This window comes from Rhodnius prolixus, unplaced genomic scaffold (assembly GCF_049639745.1).
Source record: "Rhodnius prolixus isolate KJV_2025 unplaced genomic scaffold, Rpr scaffold_8, whole genome shotgun sequence".
In the NCBI taxonomy this organism is placed as follows: domain Eukaryota; kingdom Metazoa; phylum Arthropoda; class Insecta; order Hemiptera; family Reduviidae; genus Rhodnius; species Rhodnius prolixus.
In genome coordinates this window covers 704908-729730 of record NW_027411593.1, presented here as the reverse complement: position 1 = coordinate 729730, position 24823 = coordinate 704908, and the positions used below count along the sequence as shown (strand labels likewise).

The window sequence follows — 24823 nt, the reverse complement described above, 5'->3', positions numbered from 1 at the left end:
TCATATACATTTTTGAATAATTTTTCACAATATTTGTGTGCAGGTAAGAAAGTTGGGACATGCGCACTGGGCACAAAGGTCATGGGTTAGAGGTGAAGGTTAGACCCGCCCTGAACCCACAACCTCCTAGCATTTATAACCTACTATAATTACTAAAAATATATTTGTACATGTTCTATTATCGGAAAGAAATTTATATTTTATTTATGACATAAATAATTATTAATTTGTAATAAAATACTGACGGTGGGCTTTTTTTTGACAACTGGGGCTGAACAACTACCTGTTCATGGGGGGGGCTAACTTACAATGAAAGCGTCGTTAGACTCCGCTCCAAGATGCAATCTGGATTGAAACTCGCATCACTTTCTCTTCCTATAATTCTCAAAGTAGTAAGACAAATTTTCTTCGCATATTTGGCAAGCATTTTGTACAAGAGACAGGTGGCGTGGCGGTGAACTACTGCAATTTTCAGCTCAGAAACACTTACTGGTCTCTGTTAGTCCCATTTTAGACGAATGAACTCTGTCGAAAATGTTTCCCCGCAATAGATTGCCGCCCTCAAATTTTTCATTTTGCTCAAGTTTTAAAGCCAACTATTTTACTGAATAGTTTTTTTCAGTTTTTCAAGAAAATCAGGAAAACTGTGCCAACGATTTCCTTTAAATTTATCTATTGTGTATTAAAATTTCTATGGCTTTAATATGGAACATTTTACCAGGGAAATTCTATTGAAGGCATTTCAGGAACTACAGGGTGGTTAGTCTATCCTTGTAAATAATAGTAAGAGTAAATCTTGAGTGACAGTTCGTGTTCCCCGTGGATAGTCTGATTCGTTGGTCAGAAGTTTGGTTGTTTCATTTCCAAGTGATGAATTCTATCTGCTACTTTAATCTGTAACAGTGCCTAGAGTGGCCGCCGTTTGATAGACATGGGACAGCGCCATGGAGCCTGAAAACGATATCTTGTAGCAGTCACGCTAGATCAATACCTCCTATGCTAATTAGATGGTTTCTATTAACAGACAACCTCTAGCTCGCGACAGTTGTCTAGCGAAAGCATACTGTCTCTTGCCCTTTGAATTCTCTTCAGCAATGGCATAATATTGTAACCAACTTGTAGACAAATCTAATTGTTAGCTCTCCTCTCTTGCTGGTATCTCACATTTCCTTGACTCCTCTTCATCTTTGTAGTAGAATACAAAGAGCACACTCATGTCAACTTTGCTCATTGATTTCCACAATCTGAATATCTATCAAAGAATGCATCAAACTATCACCATCCCTTGCCCTAACTCATTACAGTTTGAACTGCCAACAGTGGTTTCCGTTGAATAGCAGGTCTCAGAAAGTACAATGGCGGGGTGTAAAAGGGTCACTGAGAAAACCAATCTCCAGATTGCATTTAAAATTCTTTTTCTGACATTTCAAATTAAAAATTTACTCGAAGCAATTTTTCTTTTTAAATTTTTACCACCATTTTCTCTTCTTACGTATAATACTTACTATTTGTCAGACGAACTTTTTTTATTATTATTGAATTTTGAATTTTATTAAATATTCAGTTATCCTACAGTTTCGGAATTCTTCTTCATAAAAATACATGAGAGGACCGTGCATTATTCCAAAATTATGCATTAGAGGCAACCTAGATTACAATCCTCTTCCGAACGTAACAAGAAGCTTTCTGCGATTTTAGTTTTATAAGCTTCTTCCCATACACATAGAAAACTTTCTACTCGTAGCCTCCTTTTCGTACTAAGGAAGCCTCAGAGCTTGAATTTCCGGCCAAAACAAATTCGAAAATTGGATACGATCGCCACACTACCTGTCACCAGTGAAGAGAAAATTACTGAAAGCTCATCAATTAGAATTGCTGTAATCGCATTAAATGATCAAGTAGGAATACAGGCAGTCGATTGAAACTAGTCAATCAGTAATTATGAAAAGTGAGGCTTCATTAAGCCCCAACTTCCAAGAAGACGTGTGTAAATATTTGCTGTGTGCATGTTAAAGAAGGGAAACTGTTTGCGAGTGAATTACTAGCAAGATAAAGTTTTAAGATTTAATGTTTTGTATGTAGAGAACTTTTCAGAGGGAGTTTGTAAAGAAAGTGGTCATGCATCAAGGGTGGGAGTAAAGGCGGAAGGAGCAAATTGTTCTGCCGGAAATGGAGAGGACGGCTCACACCCTCAACCTCCTGGCTGGCGAACTAATTGATGTCTTGACGGTGCAGTTGTTTGGAGCTCTGTGCACAAAATTTAGACTGCCAGACTGTGGGAGGGGAACGAAGGAGAGGACGGACATGAGCCTGGGAGAAGCGTTCATGCTTTCCTGGCGTGCGCGACAACTGGCAGCATCAGGATCTGCAAAGAGCACGCTTGGGCTCCCTATTGAATTTATAAAATATTTTATATTTATTTTTGGATTTCTGGATAATCTGAGATTTTGGTTTAATTTTGAAGGCAGTCAAAGGAAGAAAAGAGTAAAGTTGGATAAATTTCAGTGAGATCCACCTCTTCTACCTCTGGATCTACGGAAGAGTTAGAGCTGAACATTGTAATGAAGATATACTAGTCCACATTTGAGTACAAAACGAGTTCATCAAACATCAACGTTCCGTTGGACCATCTTGTTGCCGTTGGATCGCAAAGTTGATATTCCTCTTAGTTTTAGAGTAAAGTGAATGCTTTGTGGATACTGCGAATAGAAAAAACAATGCTCTGTGACCACTAATTTGACTGTGTTGTAAGGTTCTACAATACATGGAATTATGACTCTAGAACTATAACACGAATATTGGTATTTCAGTTAATTGAGGAGCTATACTTGGTCTTCTAATTGGTAAACAATCTGATATAGATGTGATGTAGGTCACACTTAAATCGGGTCAATTTAAGTCCTCTTCAGTCAAGGAATACAGTCGAGGACCTACATGTCTTGAGATCTTGTTTTGATTTCAGGTCTTGGGTTTTATTTAAAGGTGTTACGCTTGCTTACGTCATTTTCTAAGACAGGAAGTTGGAAGTAAAGCTCGCCTGAAATAGTGGGCGTTATTTTGATTTTTACTGAAGCCAAGTTTTTTGTAAAATAAATCTGAATCACAAGGCTTTTCCGCTGTTTAGGTGATAACATATTCTTGACCAGGTGCTGGCCTTCCTAAGAGTTTCTTACAGCTTACTGCCTGGTACGGACAGAGTTTTCTGCAACGAGAGTACACTGTTCGATGACCGGCAGTGCACTGAAGAAAGCCCTGAACGCCAATGGCCTCAGATGACGACGCTCCTTAAATTAAAATAAAAATATTTTCGTGGGACTTAGAATTTGAAAAACAAAGTCGATTTCAATGTTGTACGTGACACTACTTTTGATGATGCTCATCTCCCCAACAGCCTCACCTCCCCTAATCGCCATATTCTCTGGGAGAAAGTCTCAATGGAAAGATCACAGGTCCCCGGTACATGACGCTCAAGTTTAAAACAAACTCTTTGGTTTCTCTCTTTTGGAAATCTCAGAAAATTGGAAACGTCTTTTCAATCACACGTTTAGATCACGCTTGTAGAGAACGTTATTCCGAATTCGGAATTCCAACTCGTAAATTCTGCGCAGGTAATGATAATGTAAATTAGAGCCTTACGACATTCCATTCGAGAGCTTTCTTCTCCAAAGTTTTCTACATATTGTTTTAATTGTAAGCCACTACCCACCTACTACATACTCGTAGAGAGTTAAAAGAAAATTGTTGGTATTATTTTAGGAAAAATCGCTGAACATAAATAAATCTTTAGAGAAAACTTTCCAAAATGCTTTCTGCTTTCTAATGGCACAAATAGAATCACAGCTTAGCTGATCTCTGTTAGCGACAGACCAACTTTTGTAAACCACGGACTTCGAAACGGAAATCATGTGAGTGTCCTGCCCAAATTGTTTTAGAATCAAAGTAAGAAAAGTGTTCCTGTGTTACCGTTCTGTTTGTGACACTTGTCATAGTGCGCAAACTTGGAATGTTAATTAAGGCGACAAGGTGAGACACCCTGAATCGCTGCTTGATGTCAATTTCTCAAGAAAGAGAACTGCAATCAGAATTCCAGTTCAAGCTTGTTTATTTAAATAAGTTTCCAATGAGGTTCTCTTAAATCTGAGAAAGTTTGTTTGAATAATACCTTGCAGAGTTTGATGGCTTAATTACGGGTCCGCAGATTTTCACGGCAACTAAATATCTTAAGAAGATTTGTCTTTGTAACTGTAATAAGAAATAATCTTTAGTGTAATTAAAGTAACGCCTACTTTTTTCAGGCGGGACTTAGCGCCCAGCTACCAAGTTAGGATGGGGCGGAAGCAGATAATTAACACTTTTATGTAACAAATAAAATGGAGCCACACGCGGGATTCGAACTAGCGATCAATTTGCGCTTCATAACCACTACATGGACCCACGCCCCAAAGTCAGCATGAAAGAAACTTCCTACATGCGGATCCTGACGAAAACGAAAATGGATCAATGGATCCGAATTCGATCCGAACAGGCCGAACAAGTAAGACTTATTTACAGACATTTTAAGCGCATGAATCAAGAACGATGAGGCTTGCCAAAGGCTGTTTCCGCCCACAGTATTTATTCTAATCTAATGTTTTATTATTAAATAAGGTGGATTTAGTTGACGGGCTGAGAATGGGGCCTAGCATAGCTGCGGGCGTATTACAAAATGTAATCACAGGTCCAGGAAATCAGGTGAACAGGTAGGATTTATGCTGAACTGCTCAAACTTGAGGTAGGAGTTATAGAAAGTTGGCTGGGAGAGAACACGTAATTTTTTCTCCTCCTACTTTTTATTGAGGGATGAGATGCTGCCCGACTATGGGATGGGTAATAGCGCTGGAATTGGAAAATTAGTTCAACTTCCAAAAGGGGTTTTCCCTTTTTTATTTATTTCTTCAAAGAGAGCAAACTTCACCCTTGCCTTGCGCTCTTCCAATCAAATCTGGAAAGTATTACCAACAAGATAATTAATTCTGTTTTTCCTTTGTTAATTGTATATATAAAGGCACGTTAAAATCTGAGCGAAACGACTTTATCGTAGTGCTTTTACAACTTATTTCTCGTTGCAAACTTTTTCTCTCTCGCAGCAAGAGCAAGTACTGAGATAATATCAGTCGAATTTCAGCAGGAAATGGGGAATACGAATGAAAGGTTTTGGATCACTCTGTCTGTGTTTCTTTATTACTCACACTTCAGGATGTATTATACGAATACATTAAACGCTACATAAAATTCTAAAATACCTTTTAATCACTTACAAATGAAAAACTTCATGTTAATATTAATGGAATATTAGAAGAATGACTTTAAAATAAATACGTAACTTAAACATGACGTAACATGATCCAATCTACTTATTACATTTGCAATTAATAAATCAACAATATATAATTTAATGATGTAATGCGAATTTGTCTGAAAACAAAATGTTCTCGAAAAACTAAAGTCTCAGAAAGTTCAAATTTGGTTTTCGTATTTTTACAATCTTTAATCTAGGATTTCGCCCATCCGCGGAGGAAGTGGACTAGCCACTTCTTTAGCGATCTAGAGCCGCTCGCGAGTATAGCAGCCTAAAAACACATTGCCGACTTCTCCAACACTCAGTTATTTATCTGTTATTTGAACCAAAAAGTAAACAAAGTGCGAGGACACTCTCATTTCATGGAAAAGGCTGGTGGGGATATGGGAGGGATTATCCATAACTGCCTGCTCCGGACTTATCTAGGGAACATGGATTGGGTACGATTGGGAGTTAACGGCAAAGATTTTGCAAATCAATAACTTCATAGTTAAAACTTTTATGTATATTTGTGATTGTTTTCCGTAATACAATTAGATGAGGAATCTATATTTCACATTTATTTAGTTGATTAATCGCAGCTGTGGTCTGTGGTCCTTCCTAGAGCGTGGGATCTCATTTTTAGGCCGAAGAGAAGGAAGTGAGTGCCATTACGTTGGAACAAAAGTGTCAGCTGTTCCCCTTTGTACTCCCTTTTTCCTTTAAATCGGCGTCGTGAACGGAAGAAACTCAACATATTTAGTTTATATCCGGAAATGACTTCCACCTGCAAGCGGACAAGAGAAGGACATGGAATGGGGGGAAACGAGCAGATTGACTTGACCCGCCAATCTTATTGGTACCACTGTATTTACTTCCCCAGGAACTTGAAGCTAAACTACCCACTCACTATGTTTTGCCTTGGTGTCCGTACACTTTTACAATAGTTTTAATAGGACATCTCTAATCTAAATTGTAATAATTACGGTAAGAGAAATTTATGTGGAAATGAAAGGGCAAGATCTGTAGAGGAAGTGCGTCACGAAGAAGTTAGAGGGCGAGAGATCGCTCGGCAAGACTTTGACAGTTTATTGTTTTCCCCTTTGGAGCAGATAAAATGTGGCTGCGGAAGAAAAACTTTGGCGAAATAAATAAATGGGCAGGAAGTACTCTGCAGCTAACATTTCTTCCTGTAGGACACTCTGCCGACTGCTGTTGTCCCACTAGACCCAACCACTCACTTAAACATTTCATTTCTTTTCGGGTACAGAAGCACTTTACCATTGTCATGCTAGTTATTTACAAGAACAAGACCCCCCCCTATTCCACTTGCTATCCAATAGCGAAAGGCCGGGACTTTTACTTCTTTTAGAGCTGACCAGACCATTGTAGATTTTAATTTAGAGCTTTTGCCGGAAATACGAGTAATTACCTGAGATAAAGACAAGTAGTATTTTTAAAACTTGGTTGTAGTGAGCAGTACAGATTACGAAAACCACTCAGTTCCGTTTTGAGATAATCCAACCAAATTAGTTTGGTCAAATTTTACAATTTTAGCACCTTTGTAAGATTAAGCTTGGTGATATCTATGCAGCCAAAATTCTGGATCAACAATCCAATCAATAGTGAACCCTCCCACTGCTTATCTCTTACTGCAATCACATCTTCTGAATTTCAGAACACTTTTAACTCTTACAAACATTGCAAAGTTCGTGTAAGCCTGAAATACACGGTATAACTCTGTTTTTAGAGATCTAAAGTTTCCGTTCCCTAGGGAACAAATCTTTATGGGATAGGATACAAATTGTAGACCAAGATGAGAGTAAGGATGAAAATGAGGAAGATAAAAGGCTGGAATGATGTTCACTGAACACGCCGAACTGACTCCTGGTGTAATAACAATTGCTTTAACTGTAATGGAGGAGGGGTGTTCAGGTAGTTTCCTTTATTAATTCGACGCGTTATGTCCAAAGTTTTCCAAATGAATGGATTTTCTTCCTGAAGAGTGATCGTGAAAAGTGAGTCAATTCCCTAACTAAGAATGCATTATCGCTTTTTCATTCCGCCCTAAACGTTTTCCAGCCCCTACAAATATCTTCAGGTTTGTGACGTAGAATTAGAGGGTTTGGTTAGCTTAATGAAAGGGAGAATTTAAACATTCTGTAGTTCCAATCTCTCAGTTTTTCCCTTCGCCAAACTACCATTGTAGTCCATTTGTCCTGATGAAATAACTTCTTTTTTTCTTTTGCAATCTAAAATCAAATCAAAGTCTAAAAGCACTTTTGTAAACCTAAAAGTCGTCAGAAGTGTCACTTTCCATTCCCAAAAGTGGTTGCAATAATTTTCATTAAAACACTACCTCCTTGTGATCATAATGTAGGGATGGAACAGGGTTGCAGAGGTCTAGAGGAGGTTGCAGGTAAGCTTGCCGATTGGACACATCATCCTCTAGAAATAAGCGTAGACCAACCATTTTTCACTTCCTTTCTTTTTATTTAAACAGTGGTGAGCGTTGAGGCCGAATTGTCGGATAGAGAGTAGTCCCCAGAATCCTGCGAAAGGGAAAGGTTAGTGCTCCCAAGGTGGGGAATACTAATCAATCCTTCAGATTTGATCTCATCAGTTTGACGGAAATTCTGTAACTTGGTAAAAAAAGGAGCAAAAATTGAAGTAAGTCAATTTATTTGTGTATAGCTAGGAGACTGGAGCTCTTTCATTTGGTCGGAACTTGAAGGATTCAAACATTTTATAATTTGTGAGCGAGTAACATGATTCGGCCATTTCCTGTGCGGTCGCCGGCTCTGTCATGTGACACACTAACCACCATAGATTTATCTGCAGACCAGAGTTCTGACACGAGGCGGGGCGTCAGCTAATTCTGTATTCAGCTGAATTATGGAATTATTACACATTTTCAGTTGAAATGAAATGCTGATCGAGCTTTCCTCCTCCAGTGACGAGCTCCCCCCCCCCTGAATAGAGACGGCTCTATTCATATAGAAATATTGATCTAATATTGAATCCAGTTTTTATCGCCTAATCGCTAAAGCTCTCCATACGAACAGATCTGGTGAGAACATCCATACGGCTTCTTTTACCCAAGTATTAGTTTTTAATCCGGGAGAGGTAACATGACTGTTACACTGAAGGTGTGTTAGTTTCCTCCTAAACAATAATCTATATCAAGGTGTAGTTTATTTACAGAAGGCTGCATTAGTACAGCACAGATTGAAGTACAGATATTGGAATGTTATTTTGCAAACGTAGGATTAGTAAATGCAATATTTCACAAAGATGACGATTCGTAAAAAGGGGTGAGGCTAGATTCTTAAATGTGTTTTAGTTTTTTGATGGTAAATTATTTGATTTTCTAGCTGTCCAGCCAGCGTCTTGTAGGTAGTATCTATGTTACCGTCCTCACTCACAATGAATTCGGTGCCTACTTAGACTGAATTTCTAAAAAGATAGTAAAATCTGTTCAATACAATAAATGATCCAGATTAGGATATTTTAGAAGGAGGCGTGACGTCACAACATTCTGGAAAGTTTGAATTCTATGTAAACCAGTAATGTTGTATTTCCGTCATGAGAGTTTGGAAAATGGCAGAAATTGAGGAAGTCATTCTTTACAGACGTAGATAGGATGGACTTGACTTTCTCCAAACATTACGTGATGTTTAAAGAAAACTTGTTACAATATAAATATATACAAAAATAATAAATAAATATACAAAGTGTCAATGTACAAAACATTGTAACCTTCATAGAAAGTGCTAGCAGAAAGGATTAGAATTTAGTCTTGTGATTTCACAAAGGCTATACTGATTTAAGAACTGAATAATGTACTGAAACAGCTCAGAGGTGAACTTAATTCAGCCGCCTTAAATCTTGCTCACATGAACTTGAGCCTATGAATTCGCATGAACTTTGCTGGGAAATAGTTTCAAATCAACGAGTTGTGACTAAGAGCCATTCCGAAACACATTCCGAAAATTTTCTAGTTAATATTGAATATTTTATTCAGTAAAGTGGATTCCAGGTGATCGGATGTGCTTCAAATATTGAATTCTACTTCCGAATTTAATTATAGGGCGCAGTGAGATCGTACATCATGCTAAAGAGGCACTTTACCACGGAACCATGGTACCATGATGCTCTCTACCAATCAAATTGACCTTTCTGCGATTTTTCCCTTTAGAATTATGCTGAGCATTTCCGGTAAGAACTCCAGGGCCAATACCACCGGGTCGAATGCAACAATTCCCTCCTGTGAGAGCTTAATTTCCGGTCTGTATATCACTTGTTTAAATCTAATCTGCGTATTCTTTAGAATTATAGTACTGAAGAGTTGGGTATTAGGAAGAAGAGGGAGAATAAGAAATGAAGGAAACTAGGTAAGTGGTCGCTGACCAGCTGGAGCTGGAGTCCAGGCGGCTGTAAACAGCAGACAGCCTCTTCTGCTCCTCCTTAAATATTTAACAGTTTGAAAGCTTTTGGTCAATATAGCCAGTTCTCCTACTGCCCCCACCTAGACTCCTAGTGCCCCCTCTCCTTGGCTCTAATTTTCACTTTTAATTATTCACCTCAATGTTTACTCCCTACTTTATTAATAAATATTAAAATTATCGATCGCTTTCTTTTATTTATATATTTATTTTTTCAATCCTCTTTACACACTCACGCATTGTTCCGATAGAGATTACCCTTAAATCAGTTTATCTCGAGTTTTGCACTACTTTTACTGGTGCTTAATCCCTAGATGCTGCGGTGGTGCAGATCCTGAGTACTCACTGTCTCACACAGGTTTTAGGCCACCGGAGGCGCAAAAACTGGTGTAAGTGGATGGCATAACCCAAAATAGAAAATTTCTAATTTGATTCTTGGTTTAGGTGTCAACAGAGGATACAACATGGTTTCGGAGCGGAAGTACTAAACTACTGGATCCATTTTTATTTTCACTAGCTGGAAAAGCGTTGAGATCGTGTCAAATTTTCGATTCCGAATTTTCATTTTGAGGTCTCCTGCAGGAAGTGTTTTGGAAAATGGTCAAAGAATGCGATCTAAATCGCCGACCGGAAATACCACTTTAACTTTTCTGGTAAAAAAAACTCCAAAGAATTCCATGAAACTTCCGTGCATTTACTGTACCCCATTTTATCTGCAACTCATATCAGAAGAGTTAGATTAAAAGTACTGTTGTGCACCGAGAAGGGTAGGCTTCCCTCTACACTTTCAAAAAGTTGAAAGAAATGAATTTTTCACTTTCCTGGAACATTTTTCGAAAACGTTTCCTGTGACTTTCTTTAGGCATTATAGGGGAGGTTAGAAATATCATTTCAGGTTCAAACCAGATAGTCAGTAAGAATGGACGTCATGTTTTAGAGGAGGGAATTCGAAGAAAATAAGCGAGTATAGAAAATCGAGAGAGTGTTGGAATCAGTTTTTTTTGCTAAATTGCTGTTTGGACATTCAGGCGGACAGAATGGAGCAGGAGCTCTTTGAGATAGACTCATGTAATAGGTTGCCCGTATGTGCGAGCCAACGCGTTACGTATTGTGTAGTCTATTTGCATGGGCAGTACGGGCGCAGACTGTGGAGGTCGCGGGGCAGCTGTATATAGGACGGCGGGGCTCCCACTAGACTAATGGGATTGGGCCGACCTCCTGCGAGTGAAGAGCCCGAACAAGCCGGCTGACAGCATATGGGATGTCCAATGTTTTGCCTACAATTTCGTTAGCAATTTAATTTCCTGACGGAATTTTCCCAAGTTATTGTCTATAAAAAGGAAACTCTGTGAAAAACAAAACCCACTTCCTGCCTGCCATATTGGTCTTCTTTAACCAAACTGAATCAATTTGTTTACTGATGTTATTGAAGCCAGGATGCCCCTACTCCTCAACTTTGTTGCTTTCTTCTCCGCCTCAAAGGGAGAGTCATCGTGCAGATTTTTGGAACTAAGACGGACGGGAAGTCGAAAAAAACATGGCTATTACGATCTGTTTAGTCACACCGATCTCGAAAAATGACGCCCATATTAGTCTAATAATTAATTATAAACGCATACAATTAGCCGTAAAAACGTTCATTTTGCTTGATACTATTTGTCGTATTTAATAAAACATTCAATATTAGCCGTAGTGTGCGAATCAGTCTCGGCATTACATCTGCAACAGAAGCATAATGTTCTAAACAATAATGGAGTATATATACAATCGGTACAATAGAAAAAGACATTTCTAGAGTAAATATTGGGCGGTGATGTGAAGACCAGATAGATATTTCCGAGTGTCCTGAAGGGCAACGACAGCAGCAATGCGAGTTTAATATTCTTACTGGTGAAGGGAACGGGACAAGATGTGCCCTTATCCAGCGGCTGTGTTCTGGGACGGCTAGGTCGGTCCCTTCTCCCTCAGGAAGACCTGCCTATCCAGTCCACTGCTCACATTTGTTCCTCTCATTCTGTTTTCCTATTATAGACCCGGCGGAACAGCTACATTAGCCTGCCGCCTCTTACTAATACAGCCACCTCACTTTGAGGCATCATGTTCCTCTTGTATCCACGTCAAATACACCTTCATAATATTTCTAACCCAGCAGCTTCCTTAACTTAACGCCATGACAATCATCTCTGCCCAACTTTCGCTCTCATCACCATTGAAATTATTAACTCCCACACTTTCCTTACGCATGGAATCTTTTCTAAATGTTGGTTTTGAAGATGGTTGTGTGTGTAAACTTAGCATTAATTAACTGGATGATTTACAAGTTGGTGAGGATTGAAGTGTCATCGAATTTCCATGTGTCATCCTGTACATTTGCTGCTATTTTATTGTTACTAACGTGAACTGGAACTCGCCCAGCCGTAGAGTCTAATTTCTTAAAAGTCTTAACAATCAACTCGTAAGCACCTGTTCACGACGTTTAGGTCGTAAAGAAAAGCTTCATTTGTTCGCTTAACAAGCTTTATTCGAATTCATGTTTCTAGACTTTCAGAGACCAATCGCGAACAATTGTTTTCCAACAAAGGCAAAACCAGAATGTATGTTTTCAGATTTCTATAAACTATAGAACACTTCATCTTACAACTGTAGGAAGAAGTTAAAATTTTGAAAAGAAAAATGGACGACGAGAAAAGAAATAAAATTTTTATTTCAATTAGGGCGTGGTCTGTTTGATGTGGGCGTGGCCAACTAATAGTTTCCATTTTTTAATAGGCCAATTTCAGCCTACATTTCACACATTCAATCACTGGGATTAGTCAATTATTAAGAGCGAATTATTCCTAGTAAACATGCAATTTAATTATTTTTTTTACTATTTTTTCTAACGTAGTTAATTGATGAATTGTCAAATTATGCAATAATGATCATAATATGACCAAAAATAAAGATTTTTCTTATCGAGGAGTTCATGTTACTATTGTGAGAATAAATAGAAAATTATGGAAAACTGGATGCTTTATTGAAGGAATTGTTCACTTATACACTCGCCATTTTCTAAATTTATATTTAAATATGGCTGCCAAATAACTAAACCACTCAGGTTCTTCACATGAAGTTCTCCTGATACGTTCCCCAAGGTCAACTAGTTCTTGAACATAAAAAAAAAAGTCGTAGGAGCCATTTTATGAAATCGAAGCGAAAAATTCGTTGAATGGTAATTTCCGTGGATATTTTTAAATCGCTAAGTCGGAGCTCCGGTAGAAGCCGAACAATGTAGAAAGTTTTAAAATAGCTTTTGCGATTTTGGTGAGTGAGATATTCCCCCCACCCACCCACCCATATTGAGAGTCCATTTCCTGGAAAATTGTTTTTCGGACTCGGGGGACCTTATGGCGATTATTTCCGATGAGAACTTACAACACTTTAAGTGTACCAGGAAGTAATAAGCATAGTTGAGGTAATTTAGCGATTACAATTGAATAACCAGAGTTAGCGATTAACAAATCGCTAATTATCACAGATTATCGCATGTAAGGCCAAGAAAACAATGTAGGTCTGTCTAGTTGGCTAAAGCTTTCCCGGATCCTAAGAAACTGTGAACCAGTGTTTCTTATCTGATATCTACGATCTCAAGGTAGTTGTTTTCTACTCCGATATTTGCAGCATGAAAAATATAACCAGTAAATCAGGCAATTGTCGTAACGCCATTTGCTAAGTGGGGGGTTGGGGACACGAGGCTCTACGGTGATTGCCCTTTAGCGTGATAACCTACACGGAAGGTCGGCCAAGTCACACACAAGTTTAGCATAATATCCGTCTATTCTGGAGCAATAAGTCACGCGGTGTCCATTATTCTCCACTAACTTATTCTATACTTCTATTTCATTAAAACATTTTGCAGAGTAATAATCAATAACCTTCATTTCTCTAATTGTTTTATGGAAATATCACCATCGCTAATCTTTCAGCTTACTCTAATTGTGGTGCTGGCTCCGTGACATGCTTAAGAATATCTGGATGACCAAAATCCAAAGGTTGGGAAACTTGAGTGCCATTACAATGTTCTCTTCCTCTTAGAAAGCAAATAGCGTACTGCGATCGTGCCAAATTTTCAATTTCCGGTAATGACCAGAAATATCCATTTTGAGGTCCTGTATATCCAATAGAAATGCTCTGTGAGTGGGGGCCAAATATCTCAAAAATTAAACCCCTTATATTCAGATTGGGACCTGATAATGAGGCGATCATAATCACTCAAACGGAAATACCACCTCATAGACTGAATTAGTTGTTTTATTTATTTACTTTTTTGAAAATTTTTATTCGATGTTTATGAAATTGACGCACCTATGCAGTAACTGGAAGGTCCAGAATTGGAGAATGGCAAGAGGTGCCTTCGGGGAAGTGGTCAGAGGACTGAGCTGCAGCAACAATTAGAGCTTCTGATTTAATAGCTCAAAACAACATGCAGGGAATATGGCGCTGAGTAACAAGAAACTGGATCCTCCATGAATGTAGCTCTCATATTGATCAAGAGTGGAACCGCCAGACTGCTGGGCCAATCTCTCTCTCTCTCTCTCTCTCTCTCTCTCTCTCTCTTTGTGAAAGCGCGTCTTTTGATGTTTTGGAGTTCATTAACAGGGTGCGACCGCAGTTCCATCTGACCACAGGGCAATTCTATGGACCTGACAATGTAAAAAATACAATATTTCTACTTTTTTGGCGCTCCCTACGCTGTACAAAGCAGCCCCTGTCTGAAACGTACGTGGAGATGTCTGTGCCTAGTCGAAAACACGGAAATTTACCCCGGACATTATCAAGACGAAAGTTCTGGCTCCTCCTAAGATGAAAGTCTTGCAAACAAGCAAATATTTAAGTTTCAATTCATGGTATATCCATCTTGAAATCCCCCCCTCTTCACTGCTGGCAAACTTTTAAACACAGGATTGTATTTCTACAATAACTCAAGTTTTCCTCAAAAATTGGTCAGCTATATTTCAGCAAATAATTTTTCTAAGAGAATTTGATTCAGGGGAACATGATTAGTTAGACTGCTCACTGGAATGACATTCGCATGTTGTATGGTCTTACAAACTGACAAACTGAGCAGACTAAGTATGAATGAAATGTGGTTCAATAATTTATAGTTTGGAGAAAAATTGTAAGTGTGAATATTGAGATTTGAAGAGAGATAGACATTGTGTTCACGCCGGAGTCATCTCATGCGACTGGCTTCACAGTTCTTGCTTCAATAACATCTCATTTGCAAAATAACTTTATTTCTCACAAAAGTCTAATAATTAAAACTATATCGCGGTAATTGACGGAATCGGTCCATGCAGACTAATCTGCCTTTAGCGTTCATTAATGCAGGGCCGTCCAATTAAACAGTCCAGGGGAACTGCTGCTGCTGTTGTAAAGACTGCCGTCCAATTAACAGCAATCATTAGAACGTTCTGTTTTAAAGGTATTTAGACATGTTCCAAACACTAAATTATCACACTAACTTTAAATGAACAATTGCTCCCTCGTAAGCGTTTTTATCAGCACAACTTCTTTGTTTATACTTTATATCTCTACAGTGTAATTATACAAGACGTATCGTCTAAAAATTTGGCGTATAATTTCCGATTCAGCTCCATGATGGCCCACATCTTTCTGTTTTTGACACGTGTGTGAAAAATAAATAAATAAATGTCAAGGAAATTGAAATAATAATAGTAGGGATTAGCACAGTGGTGAGCATAGTGGATCCCCATACGGAGATCCTGGATCCGCTGAAGGCCCTTATATTTTCTCTTCCTTGGAACTTCTTACAGCTTACTGTCCGGTGTTGGACAGTTTGTCTGTAACATACTGTCTAGAGGCCGACAGTGCGCTGGAAAAGGCTCCGGATGCCAGTGACCTCATTGTTTATTTTTGGTCCGAGGATTTCTTTTGTGATATGCAGAATATTCACGGTGTGCTATGAATTTGCTATAAGTTAGCAAGCTTAAGCAATTTTGCTGGGAAACTTCCGGCTATTTTCCCTTTCTCAATTCCGCTGACCACTGATGGAGCTCACAATACCAACTTGAGAACTCAATTATCCGCAGCTAGAGGATTTCAAAGGCATGAGTTGCCGGTGAAAACTCCAAATAATAAATCGATTCGATTTTCGCTCTTTAAAACAGTTACTTCCTCTTAGAGTTACAAAAACCTGAAAAGTTGATTTTATTGGAAAATTAGGTTGAAAATTTGCGAAGTAACAAAATTTTTAACTTTTCAGTTGTGGAAAGTTCAATGGAAGGGTAAAGGGCAAAGATACTTGACTAAAGTATCAAAAGGAGGATGAAGAAGAGCGGCTGGAAGTGGTCTGTCCGGAAATATAATTTCCTTCTTCTCCAAGGAGGAGATATGAAAGAAGTGCGCCTTGACAGACTAGCCGCTCAGCAGCCGGGCACAAATTAACTGCAACAGCTTGAGACACCTTCCGTTGGAGTTCTATTAGCGCTCCGCTCACTGTTCATTCTACCGGAAGTGTCTTTGAAACCCAATGTTCTTCAGAGGCCAGAGTTTTACCTCCCAGTTAATTAATATCTGGGATATTCCCAAGCATTTTTTTTTCTTTATATTTTCTTTGAAGGCGATGGCTTTCACGGCGGGTCAACGGTCGCCATTGTTGTTCTTTATTTTGTCTAAATCACTACCCATATTGCTTACCCAAACTTTTACTTTGCATTGAATGTTTTTTCTTACTTCCGCTAGTGAAGCTCTCTAAGCCGGAAATTGTCTGCACTACTTCATATCTCCCACGTGACCCACGACTTACTGCAATTCTCTAAGTTCTAACTTACACATTTCATGTAATTCCCTAATTTACAGAAATAGTAGTGCATTCTTGCTGAAATGGCGCGGGTTGCACCAATCAATGCCATGAAACATTGCGACCTTTCGTCTTTGAACTAGAGGTTCACACTCAAAGACCATTATCTTACTTGAACTTAGGAGTTCAACTCTAAACAGTTCCGGTGCAAACCGAGAATTCGAAAGACCGTTATGCTTTTTCTTATGTATTAAGAGTAAGTGAAGAAGATTATTATGGAGGTCCTTCCGGTTGTGAATCCTGTAGATGGACGATAATCTGGCAGGCTATACATACAACCACCGATTGCAAGTCGCGGTATCACACAAAATAAAATCCACGACCAAGATCGCCAATCGAATCCAATACTGGATTCAACTCAACTCTCTGGATTTCCCTCTAATAGCTCATTTACTCGAGCCTGCCATTTCGAATGAGGTAAATAATTCGTAAGAACAAATACGATTTCAGTGATCTCGACGAGTGGTATGACCCCGTATTTGTCAAGCTAATGTGTGCTGAATTTGGAAGAAGTTAGGATTGAGTTTAATTGTTGCCACAGTATGTGTAAGGTGAGAGTAATGATCGAAACATCTGCGATTATCCCTTTTGCGACATTATCTTCATTGATAAGAACTGAATACTTGCTAAAAACATGATTTTTCAGTAAAAAATTATAATTAAATATAAATTTGAAAATCTGCAGGAGAGAAGAGTTATTTGCTTCCAACTACGTATTCCCTGGAAAAGAATACGGTTTGTAATTCAATTGATTAATGGAAATGGCTTTCATTGCCATTCAAATGAGGGGCAAACAAATTTCGCCCAACAGGAAAGTGTTTTGTTCAGTAAACTGTTCTGGAGCGAGTTCTACGGGCCAATAAGAGGTCCGGATAATCAGTTAATCAGTTTAGGAAGCGGCATTCATTCGTGATTGGAGAACGCACTTAACCAATCTGGTCGTCCCAGAGCTTTCTATACTTTAGAATTCGGTAAATTAAAGGAAACCATTGTTTGATGTTTTTAAAAATAATTTCAACTAAACCGCTGCTTTAAACTTTAGATTATTTCGCCTAGTTTGCCTTTAACTTTCAATGTAAATCTTCTTCTTCAAAGAAACTGCTTTTTGCATAAGAATTTTACCTCTGGATAAACGTGTTTTTAGTTCTCTAAGATCAAAAACACTATTCTGAGACTCTTTCACTTATACTATAATAACAAAACTATAAAAACTATTATAGATATTTATTAATAATAAAAAAGTTTACAGTTTGTAAGGAAGTCTTTGCATTTGATGAAACAGTAATAGTTCAATTGTTAGAAATTGATTAAAATTACAATATTATATATTTATGTAAAAACCTAAAAATCTGTTGTGAGGTAACAATAAATATTAAAACAAGTTTATACATTTAATAGTATGTGGTTTACTAAAAATGGAACTGAGATTAATTATTCATTTTATGACGAGAATAACTTTTATATTTTTAAAAATTGACCCCATTTTCTTCCATAATCTATAGGTTAGATAAACTACAAAAGGTTGAAGGTTAAACTTTATCAAACTGTTCTAAAATAAATAATTTCCACTATTGCCTTAATCCTATGTGTCATAGAGAGACCAGCAGAGCTGAAATACGAAAACTCGGAGAAAGTTTAAATAATGATATTTTGACCTGGTGACAAAAAGATTTTAGTGTCAAATAGGAGAAACTATTGTTGCACTATTCTAAAAAACTTTTCTATGGAATCGTTTCAATAAACTTAGAATGCTCGCTCGTTGCAGATCTACAAATCTATAATTTGAATGTTTGTCCCAGAAAACGGGATTCAATCGGAGTAAGTTTAGCTTCCTTGTAAAAGTTCGTTTCAGTTAGTAGTACGATTATAAGATCCGTATTTTAGCTTGCATGGGTGGCCAAAATTAGGAGTTAGAAGAATATAATCGACCAGACTTGTGACCGTATAAAATGGTTTCAACAAGTTATCTGTACCTTTCTGGCCAATCGGGAAAGAATATTGTTTGGACATATCGAACCTTAGTCCAACCTTTTGAGTTTTCAGTGACTTCATCATGGGGAATTCGGACTTCAAATAACCTTTGGGAGCCACGCCTTCAGTAATAACTTGTTATTGTGGAGAATCTGTAATATTGACAACTATAACTTCAGTGAAAATTCAGAGAGAGACAGTCGTGTGAGTCAGACCTCCTAAGTGTGGTGGGGGGGTTGAGGATTGTTGAAACACACGATTTCCAAAAGTGAACACGATTGCCATGACACTTCTATTAGCAGCAGGCAGAATGAATCCAGCTGGGACATTTAACTGCTACAAATATGACAGAGGGAAGCGGTTTAAATTAAATTGGGCAAACATAAGGCGCACCTAACGGCGCCAGTCCACACTAATTAAACATCCAGCAGCACGCCACTAAAGTGGAGCACATCAACTTGCGCGCCAACTACAACCATTACACATAATTAGCAATGCCATCCTCTCGCCTTCATTCGTATTCAACTTTCTTACAACTACTAGTCTCTCACATTGTGCTTGTCCTCAATTTTTCTAAAATGCATGTTTTTGCACAAAGTGTCCCAAAAAAGGGAAAACAAAAAGTTTTTTTTTTTTTTTTTGTAATTCTCTGTACAGGAAGCACCCCATTTCCGGATAGTTGCCCATCTATTAAAGACTTCCTCGAAACTGGATAAATTGATTTCCTTTAAATGATTCTCTTTGTTTCCAACTGCTACTGAAATATTTTCCCAGTAAATCCTAAATTAAGGACACTTCTTGGTGAAGGACAGGATAGCTCCCTGAAGAGAACCTCTCTGGAGTTCTCCCCGCCTTTTGGAGGGTTGGTGCGTCACTCACGTTCCTCGTTCAAAGGGAATTCCTTTAAACGGAAGTGCTTCTTCACAAAATATACTTTTGAAATTACAATTAATCCCGAGTAAGTTTTATTTGAATCAGTTTTCGTAAAAAAAAACTTTTTAGGGCAGCTCTGAGCAGTAATTTACAGTTTGATCGACTCGATTAGTATCAAAGAATTAATAGGTTTCGAAATTCGGAGCTTTGAGAAACTTAGTACGAATAGAACTGTGTCAATAATTGTTAGAGAAGTGAGTGTACCCATTTGATTCAGTTTTCTCATTATTTGAGAAAAACCACAATAAAGAATTTCCATCAAGCCGCTTTTCCCAGAGCCCCGGTTCAGGACTAGCTTTCCCTGCAACGCTTTCTCTTGTGAACTTTCCACTTTATCCTGGACATATTCTTCGCCATTTTCTTCCCAATTCCTGGTCTGATCTATTCTTCCTTTTTAAGAGGTCATGCCATTCCTCAATTTTCTGTTCAGTTGCCTTTTGTGGACAACGTTGCCTCTCATTCACACTGACAGAATTTAAAAAAGAGAAACTCTTCGGCTCAAAATGCATTTCGAATGCATCAATAAATGTTCGACGTGATTAATTTTACTTTTTGGAAGACCGTCACTTGAATAAACCGTTTGGTGAACAACTAAACTCTAATAGTTGAAGATTTACGAGGTTAGTCTTCAATTTAAATTTTATTTATATTAAAATTTGAATTAGTTTTGTATTAAGTGCGAATTCTATTTTATTTTCTCTCGAGCAAGTAAACATGGCCCTTAATAAAATGGAAGAGGTGGAGGGAAGGGAGCGAAATGGTGGTGTGAGGCGGCCGTGGTAAGCGGCCCCCAGCGCACTAAAATAAAAAGTAAGTGGCCTTGCAATCGAGGTATGGGCCCAATATCGCCAGCAGATTCTCATTCTAATGTAAATAAGATCCGTCCCAGCCAGGAACAGCAGGCAGTCCAAGATTGGAAAGCACTTTGCCACAGGATCACCTCTGCACAACTGGAGGATGAAGAAGCCAGCCCGTTACATCCAATCTCCTACCATACTTTGGGTTTTGAATAACAATAGTACGCCGGGTGCCGGCTCTAAGGTCAAGTCTATGCTTTTTGGTTATTATCAGTTTAATGTTCTGACCATTATTTGGCAGAATAATCAAGAAAGTGAACGCGCCCTGTTCTCTCTTACCACTTCCTCTCGACTAATTAAATTCCCCTGAAACCTGCAGGATAGTCGATTTAGAGATCGTTCATTTTCGCCGTCCATCAGTTGCAGAAAGCGTGTTATCACAGAATCCCACCTTAAATCATTATTTTTTGGGATAAAGTTTCCAGTTGAGGTGATGGAACTAACTTATCAAGTTCAAGTTCAAATGAATCCTTTAGGCGATGGAACAGAAAATTCCAACTTTCACATTCTCATTTCCGGTGGGGTTACATTTTGCCAACTTGGTTATTTCAGTGTGAACGGGGAAGGCTGTTTAGAGCAACGCTTGGAATCACCCTTCTTTTGGGAACGCCTCAAAAAAAGGAACAATCTTTACCGTGGTGACTTCTATTGGTACCTAACCGAAATATCACTCGTGAACTTGGTGCAATTTTTCGGTTTTGAGTTCCGGCGGATACACAGACAAACTCAGACAGACAAATAGACCTTTTTTCCGAACTCAAGGGATTTTTCTAGTGATAACTATAAATGTAAAATCTGCAGCCAATACTTAGTAGCTAAGAGGAAGTAAAAATCTATCAAGCAAAGTGGCACTTCCGTCCGCCGATATCATTCAAAGTTGGCAACACTTGACACATAATGCTTACCATGGTAATCTGAACAGGACAGATTATATCAGAAGTGGTTAGAAGAACTCCTTAGTGGTTCGACTTTGAGTATTCAGATTAGCGGACCCCCCACCGTAGAGTAGGATAAATGTTGGAGAAAGTGTGATGAAGGTATGGGTGGGAGGAGGTTGCCAACGCCATTACTGCTGAAGGATGTGCGAGTGTGCTTAACGACCCACTCGACACAGGAAGTGGCACCTGACTTACAGGTCGTACCCGGATCCCAGATGAATTATTGACGGCTGATCGCCTCCAAAGCGAACAATGTCCTTTACAAAACTCCTCTCCTTCATGGGCCACCAACTTTGGAGTCAGCCACTCAGACGGCTATTTTGCTTTCTCTTACCTCTGATGGAAGGGTTTGTCGTGATCATATCCAAGATAGATTGACCGCAAATTCTTAGTTTAAGAATTCCTTATGTATATGTGCAAGTCATCCCACAATAAATGATTTTTTATTATTGGGTCAAAGAACGGGTGATGTTGCTCAAGGCACCGTAGCTAGGGAAGCTGGAAGCTGGATGATCTAGTAGGTAAATCCTGACGGTCCTTACAAGGTCCGCCAGTCTTTGCTGCGATTTTCAATTTTTGAAATACGATTTTAGGAAAATTAAATAATTCTCATATATTGACTCTAGAACAAGCAAACAGACTGAATCTCAAGATATCAAATTAAATGCTCAAGGTGCAATCTCAACGCTCTGTTCTGTAGTTCTGCTCTCATTCAGCTGAACGAGTGAAACTCAACAAAGACTTTTGTTACTCCAGTTCCTTTAAAAACAGACATTTCCAAACCCAAACATTGTCTAGAAATTAATTTATACAAAATACTTATGAATATGTAGGCTCTTAATTAGGAGCCTGACCAGCCAATAAAATTTACTATCATTATTTTGTTTAGTTTATTGTCGCTATATGTGGGAGCTCGAATAGAATCAGTATTTTTACGAGTGGCCTTGTTAGTGGAGGATCGGAGGCAGTTTATGTCCCGTAGTTAGACCAGCTCTGCCAGCGCGATATAAACTGTTTGTGAACATTTCTATTCCTGGTATTGTCAAGCTCTTCATTAATTTCCCGCAGGGAAACTTTATCTTCTACAACCAAAGCTCTTTATTTTGGACAGTTTTCCGGATTTCAGTCTTCACAGAATATTGAGGCTCTAGAGCGGTTATCTTCAAAGATGGCCTCCCTCAATTCCTCTCTTTCCCTTTCTGAATGTACTTCACATTTCACCCAGAATATTGAGGCTCTAGAGCGGTTATCTTCAAAGATGGCCTCCCTCAATTCCTCTCTTTCCCTTTCTGAATGTACTTCACATTTCACCCAGAATATTGAGGCTCTAGGGCGGTTATCTTCAAAGATGGCCTCCCTCAATTCCTCTCTTTCCCTTTCTGAATGTACTTCACATTTCACCCAGAACTTTTTTTGACAAGGAATTTTTAACATTACGAGAGATAGTAAATTACAGCTTAGTTTTTATTCGTAGCAGTTTGCGTGTTTATTCTAGGCCTAACCTGTTTCAGATTTTAATCCATCGTTATCTGATTTATCAGAGAATTCCACTTCACTTATGTTCCCGTCACGCTCTACACTTGCTGTTTCCTTAGAGATACAATAGGTATGACTGCTACGACAGAAAAACTAATTATCACCTGTAATGGTGGCGAAATATCAAATTCGAACTTGCTGCTATTTTTGATTTTGTAGATATGGCGGCCATTTAAACGCACAGATAGGCTGACAGACACATAGACCAATTTGTGAAAACTATTTGTCTGTCAGCCCCATGTACTTCCGGTGACAAGTCCAATTCGAAACTCTGCACGAACCTAGTAGAGCTACTTACACTTTCAAGTCGCGACAGTAAAATATTCAATAAATCATTTAAGCAAATCAAATAGCAATTAAGAATTTATAATCAAATAAAAGAAGTTTGTTTTGTTAAACCCTCCACACATGTCTATTTAAATAGTCCTTGAATATGAATTGAACAATGGCAGTTTGTGGTACTGTTCTGGCTGCAGAGTCTACGTTGAGAGTGCTTGAGTTGTGGAGGATGCTGCTGCTTCCAAGTACCAATACCCAAGCACCTTCGCCCCGCTTCTTCCTCTATTGATTTCATACTATTGCTTGTCTTTATTGCAGTTTACATTTTATTACCACTCGGTCCTCCTGCAGGACTTTCTTTTACATCAAAATTCTCCCTCTGGAACTAGCTCAGTATAAACCTCTCTTATATCCCTAAAGACAGTTACTTTTTCTTGCTCCTTGTAACAGGACTTCTGGCGATCTTGCCCAGTTTATGGGTTACCCATACAGAAACAGGAGTTTGGGGTTTTCCGAAAACACAAAATATGCGAGTGGTCTGTGTGTGTTTTAACAGAGTATATTAAATATATAAACAAATTTAGTGTCCCAGAAACTGAACAAATGAAAGACAAAACCTTTGGTATAGTTTCGGTATCGTGAAATGAGGTTTAATAATCCTGAGGTTAGAGTTTTGGGCGAAATTCCCAGAAGCGAGTTTACCAATCAGATAGCTCCAAAAATTCGACACCTACACAACTGGTTGCATCCATTCTTGAAGGAACACCTAAGCGCAGCAAACAAAATTAATACTTAATTTGTCATAATAATCGATGAACTAGACAAGAATTACCGTAAAAAGGAGTTTACGATTTGTACAGCGTAGAAAGCTGAGGATGGCTTTCACGCGAACCAAGTCCTGAGCACAGCTGGTGTCTTTGCTGGCCAAAGGGTGCGTTACATATTTGAAAGTTGCGGCCGAACTTACAGCTAAAGCCGACTACGTCAAATTGCTATGCCACCGCACTCTGGGAGTGGTCCGAATCTAGAGTATTAGTTAGTAATTATGTTAATTAATTTATGTCAGCGATCTTGGTAATTACCAGCCGTCTTTAGGCCATTCAACCACTTCCTACTAATTAATTGTAGAATTGTGGCCAAAACTGAGACCAACTTGCAAAATGGCGACAGGTAATTCATTTATTTTCAATATTTGTTCCATAAACAACTCAAACGTTTAAAATTATTAATTATTCACGCTTATCTAACGCATGTTTTAGTGTGAAAACGAACTAATTTCAATTAAGTGAGCATAAACTTTCTTAGATTATTCTTTTTAATTTTTCTTGACGGGTAGAATTTGCAGTTTAATTTACCACTACCTATAATATTTTACGTTGCGCTTTTTGCACAGACTTCTTCCAGTGTTCTTCTGAGCAGACGCAAAAAGGCTAATCAAGTTCATAATTTAATTTGAATTCGCCATGCCTTTAGCGAAGTTCACACACGAGTTTGAGAGGAAACCGTGATGTCATTCTTCCCTCCATCCAATCCGATTAGACTGCATTTCCGGCTGGGAAGTGTTGAAAGCAGCCAGCTCTCGACTAGTTCCAAGAAATTTAATCCCTCCCCCCGTAAGTTGCAAAAATAAAAATTCATGCGAGTGTGCAGTATTATTTATTTATTTTTTTGGTCGCAAGCGGAAG

General features: G+C 38.5%; 1 protein-coding gene across 2 annotated transcripts in view; it reads right to left on the bottom strand.

Annotated features, from left to right (window-relative positions):
• LOC141450654 (neurotrimin-like) overlaps positions 1 to 24823 on the bottom strand; it is a 461254-nt gene that overhangs the window by 234316 nt on the left and 202115 nt on the right. The window lies entirely within an intron of this gene.